The sequence below is a fragment of the Carica papaya genome, chromosome 4 (assembly GCF_054855325.1).
Source record: "Carica papaya isolate Zhongbai chromosome 4, ASM5485532v1, whole genome shotgun sequence".
Taxonomy (NCBI): domain Eukaryota; kingdom Viridiplantae; phylum Streptophyta; class Magnoliopsida; order Brassicales; family Caricaceae; genus Carica; species Carica papaya.
The window spans coordinates 22095919-22101918 of record NC_142312.1 but is presented as its reverse complement, the minus strand read 5'-3'; the positions used below and the strand labels follow the sequence as shown (position 1 = coordinate 22101918).

General features: G+C 29.6%; 1 long non-coding RNA gene across 1 annotated transcript; it reads right to left on the bottom strand.

The window, feature by feature from the left end:
- Positions 1-533: 533 nt before the first annotated feature.
- Positions 534-1812, bottom strand: LOC148266454 (uncharacterized). Its single transcript, XR_015818772.1, has 3 exons — positions 1614-1812; positions 883-945; positions 534-791 (listed from the first exon to the last, which is right to left on the bottom strand). It is a non-coding gene; the product is annotated as an uncharacterized LOC148266454 (long non-coding RNA).
- Between the last annotated feature and the right edge of the window lie 4188 nt (positions 1813-6000).

Genomic DNA, 6000 nt, shown 5'->3' with positions numbered 1-6000 from the left:
CTAGTCCTCTTGACTCTTTTTCAGGGTTTTTCCCTTCCTTTAGCGAGGAAAATCGTAATTCGTGCCATCTTTATTATCCTTGATTTTTCCTAGAAATATTACACTTTTGACGTGATTGCAAGCAGCAATCTCCTAATTTAATGTTTATTAATCACAGTATATGCATGCATATATGTACACACAAAGTCATAATGAACATGGCAGGAAAGTAATGTATAGAGTGTAATATATAAAAATCCAACTGCAACTTAGTATATTAAAAATAAAAATAAATTAATTAATTAATCAAACTGAGAGAGAGGTTGTAATATTATTATGAGAAAAGTTTAATTAACCACATTTTAATTTTAATTAAATTTATTTTATTTTCTTGAAGAATTTATTGTGTTCTTTTAGAAAAAAAAAAACAAAAAAACAAAAGATTAATTTATATTTAATAGTGATTTCTAATGTTTATTAGACTAACTTGTAATATTTCTCCAAAATAAACAAGCAGGAATACAAAACTAAAAAAAAAAAAAAAACTCTTATAATTCACAAAAAAAATTAAACTTAGAGCATTATTATTATTGATGGGATTATATTCACACGAATTAAGCCTCCTCATTAAAAGAAAAATAAATGTTCTGAGCATATAATCAGAAAGGAGCAGAAAGAGGCTCCTTGAGAATTAGGTTAATAGGATCAGGTGAATCTGTATTTGCAGAAGAGTTGCATGAACATAGGCAAGGTCCTTCAATCATCTGCCCCTTCTCATCCCTCTCCTTTATTCTTTCTACTACTTGTAATCCCTGCATTAAATAATAGACTAAATTACTTTTCTTGTCATTTTGAAAATAATTTAAGAAAGTTAAATTCCAATTTCTCATTATTCATCCAAACCTCAATTAATATTGTTGAGGCTTCAGCTGGTTCCAATCTCTGCACTACTTCTGCTGCCATTTCCTGCATAATTCCAAGAAGATGATCAGATATCACACTTGTAATTTATGTTTGGTACCAAGTAGTCTTACTTTGTTTTTCATCACATTATTATTATTAAGATGGGTAAGAGTTTTTATTTCGGATTTGAATTCCAGTTTGTGAGAGAAATGACTCGGCTACTTAGTTCAAAAGTGTTATCTAATTTCTTTATGATGAGAAAAAGACTGAAAATTTTGTGTATATTAGATTTTATGGTGTTAGATACGTAGATTTAGTTAACAAATATATATATATATCAATAATTACCGTCGATTTTCTTACTATTTTCTCACACACAAAAGATATAAGTATATAAAAACAACAAAGATAATTCTAAACTATAAGACAGAAAAATAGTATTAGCTCTAAAACTCTTAATTTTTTTTTTTTTCCCAAAATCATATCACGTTAGATAGAATTGTTTTAAATATAAATCATTTAACACATCAGGGATACATGAAGAAGAAAAGCACAGATAAAAACAAATTATGAGACAAAAAATTTAAAAAAAAAAAAAAATTTGATCCTAATATTATGTACCGAAATTAAATAGAGTTATCTAACAATATAAACTATTTAAGATCTTCGTTCTTAATCAACCCGGATTTAATCCAAGATAAAACAGAAAAGTGGAAGGGAGAGAAAGTTACCCTAACAAAGTTGATCTGGCCATGGTTGAGAGTCTTAGGCTCAAGTTCAATGGAGCAGCAGACATTCGCCATTGATGAATGTGATGAAGGAGGTTTTAGGGTTTAGGTATTTATAAAATCCCAGATTGATATTTTTCACGGGACGAGAACTTGAGGCTGTAAATAAATCTACCTGTTCTTCTCATTCACATCCCGTGCAACATTCATATTCACCACCACAATAATTTTATTTGTGGTTGCTGCATTTTGTGTTTGATATTTATATTTTTAATGCAAATTAAATTGTTATGTTCACGATTCTTCCATTTTTTTAGCTTTTGATATTTAATTTTATGTGTGTACATACACATAAACCTTCTTAAAAAAAGCTGGGTGTTTTCTTTTTCTTTTTTTTTTTTCTAATTATATATCTAGTAGGTGTTGTTAAAACCAGTTAATTTGTACCATTTTATTTTTTTTTTAAAAAAAATTCTGCTGTGGGTTGGTGAGATAAAAACAAAATTATATATGTATTTATCTATTGATAAATATATATATATATTTTTTTTTTTTTTTGAAAAAAATAACTTATTAAAACATCATCGACATGAATATGAATAAGTAGTGAGATTATCGAATCTTGAAATTTTTAAAATCAATTTTTCTTTGGTTATAAGAAAATTTTAAAAATATAATATTAAAATTATTCTTGATTTAGGGTTTAAGAAATAATTTAAATGCATATAGTATAAAACTAAGGACTCTAGTATCTTGTATTCTATTCTTACCTCATTTCCTCAATTGTCTTTTTACTTCCATCTTTATACTTTATGTCTTTGCTGCATACATTTTCAAGTAAGCTGAAACTGATTTTAAAGAAAATTAAATATTTTTTTTTCGATCATCAAAATCAATTAGTATTTTCCAACAAATTACAAGAAAAACTTTCATAAAATTTCTATTCGAGACAAAGTATCCGCAAAGGAGATCTCATTTCTGATTACCTATTATTTATGTGCATATATAGGGCTTTTCAATGATGATTAAGAGAAAAGAACAAAATGGTGATCTCCATTATCCTAGAATCTATCAGTCAACTATGACAATTTTGCATTTCTTTTATTTGCAAACAACAATATTATTTTTGTAAAGCCAAAAAAATGAAAAGTTCAGACTCTTCCTTATGTTTTGTAAGTGTGTTAAAGAGCATTTTGCTTTTTCTGTGAGTGTGGATCTTACGATGAGAATCATTTGAATGATATCCTAGAAGTTAAAGCTATTAATTCCCATGGAAATTTGGGATTAACAATGACTATTGGAATCTCTAAAAGAGATGTTTGATTGTTTAGTAGAAGGGTTGGCAAATTATTTATGGAATGGAATGTTCTGATGCTCAGCCTATTCCATCTTGTTTTATGAGCTTTCCCATATTTCTCATATTATATTTGATCAACAATTTATTAGGTGTAATGGAGAAAACTTTACTCTCTTGGAAAATGAAATGATATTAGGATATAAAGATTTTCATAGTCTTTATTTAGCTTTAGTAGCCAAACAAACATAAAGTGTTCTAAAATATATCGATCCTCTTCTTTATAAGTTTTTAAAAGCAAAATACTATGAGGTGACAAATTTTTCATAATTACTCAATCTGAGGAAAACACAAGTTTTATTAGAGTTTACAACTCAAAGTTGAAGATAAATGAAACGGATTTGATGAACTTTGGTGGAGAAATTACAAAACGCACAAAGAGCATTCTAGAGAGAGAAGTTGAGCAGAAGAAGTTGGGAGTAAAAATGATTTTCTATGTATTAATGAGAAATGTTGCAGTATTTATACAGAGAAAAAAATTACAAAATTAACCTCCAACGTTTATATTAACTACAAAACTATTTATTATTCTAATAGTCCCCCTCAAGAAGGAGTATACAAATTTTGGATACCTATCTTACTGATGGCTTGTTTAAAACTTGAAGCTAAAAGGGACTTTGTGAAACAATATGCCAACTGATAAGAAGAAGGAACTGAAAGTAAGTGAATTAGGCTATTAGAAATCTTTTGACGAATAATGTGATAATGAATTTTGATGTGTTTCATTTGTTCATAAAAAACTGGGCTATCCAAATAGCTGACAAATTATCATAATATAAAGCAACTGTCTGATAAGGAATATGTAAGACAAATAATAAGTATTATAACCATTGCAATTCACATCTTACTACTGCAAGCGCTCTATACTCGACTTCTGAAGATGACTGAGAGATAATTTATTGCTTTATCGTCTTCTAAGAAATAAGATCATCATCGAAAAAGATACAAAAATCAGTGATAGACTTGCGAGAGTCAATGCAGGGAGCCCAATTAGAATCACTGAACGCCTTTAGATGCAAAGAGTTATTTGAAGGATAAAACAAGCCTTGGTCGAGCGGACTCTTGAGGTACTGTAAGACTCTATGAGTAGCTTGCAAGTGCAATTATGTAGGTGCATCTAAGAACTGAGATAACTGTTGCACAACATAACATATATCTAGTTGTATATTAGTGAGATACAATGGCTTGCTAATAAGGCATCTATAAGAAGTATTGTTAATAAAAGGAGAGCCATCATTACGAGACAACTTATGTGAAGGCACCATTGGTGTCAATGCTGGTTTAAAACCCAAAAATCCAGTATCTCGCAACAAATCCAACGTTTACTTTTATTGGCAAATGTTAATACCACCATTAGACCTCGCGACTTTAAAGCCTAAAAGAACTTCAAATCTTAAAGATATTTTATTTTGAAAACATCATGCAAATAGGCTTTGACAATCTGAATCTCATCATATTATTGCTAGCCAAGATAAGATCATCAACATATATAACAAGTGCAATGAATGAAGATGCAATATACTTAAGAAACAGGGAAGGATTTGAATGTGCCTGTACAAAGCCTTTATTTTTCAGTGCATCAGTGAGCTTGAAATGTCATTGCCTACTGGCTTGTTTTAAACCATAAAGATTTTTCTTCAATTTACATACGTGATTCTCATAAGTAGAAGGAGGACCAGGCGGAAGTTTTACATAAACTTCCTTATGTAGATCACCATGTAAAAATGCATTATCACTATAAAGTTGGTGTAAAAACCAACCTTTAACAACAGTAATTGTTAACAATGTTCGTATAGTGGTCAACTTAGCAATAAGAGAAAAAGTATCCAAATAATCAATACCTAATTATTGAGTGTACCCTTTAATAACTATTCTGGCCTTATACCTCTTAATAGAACCATCTGTCTTTCTTTTTATCTTGTATACCCATTTACACCCAACTGGATTCTTATTGGGAGGTAAAATGGTTAATTCCCAAGTTTGGTTCTCCTCTAATACATTAATTTCAGCAAGCATTGCCTCTTGTCGACATGGGAACGTAATGGCTTAGTTATAGGTTTTAGGCTCTTGGTCTTGAAAAATGGCAACGATAAAAGGCTTATATGACTCACTGATTTTATGGTATGAAAGAACTTGTGAAATGAAATGAGTAGTTGATTTATTGGAAATAATCCAGGGCTTTAAACCATACATGGTATTAGAGCTTCAAAAGTTTGTTAATTGAGCTGGTTTTGTCTTCAACACAATAAGCCCTAAATTCTCATATCTTGTTTCAACTTCTGATTATTTAAGAGTCAAACATGGATGCAATTTCAAGCAATCTAAGTGTGCTGAAGTCAGACGAGTTGTTTGCGAATCCATTCTTTATTCATCCAACAGTGAGTTCTTTTATGCTCACTTCATTGTGATTAATAGATTCTCATTTGGTTGATTCTTCAGTAAGGTTCAACGAATAATATAATGATTCAAAAGCAATGCATCTGTCATCTACCAAAGATCAGTAACAACAAATGATAATCTCAACTACTAATACAATCACAGTTTCAACCCCATACATTAATACCTGGTCAACCAAATTTCAACCTAAACCAGGTAACATCTTTCCTTACTATTTTCGTGCAGTAATGTTAGAGTTAGATAGTTGGATTATTGATTCAGGGGTGACTGACCATATTGTTAATAATCTTGAAATGTTCACCTCGTATCAACCATCACATAATTTGTTCATAAAGGTGCTTGATTACAAAATTATTTATTATTCTAATAAGTTTTATATTGCAAAGCACTTTGGTAGTGTGCGACTTTTTAGAATCAGGTCTGATATGGATAATGGGAAATGAATAGCAAATCGTTATGTAAACAAATAAATGGTTTTTATCATTATTGTAGGTGAATTTAATCTCTAAAGCTTTTTCCACTTATTTATCTCCCAAATTTCATTCATAATCATTCTGATGTAAGATAAGAGCTTAAAGTGAAATTAAATTTTTTTATTAAAAATTAAGCTTGGAGATCTCGGATCTCAATAATAATGTA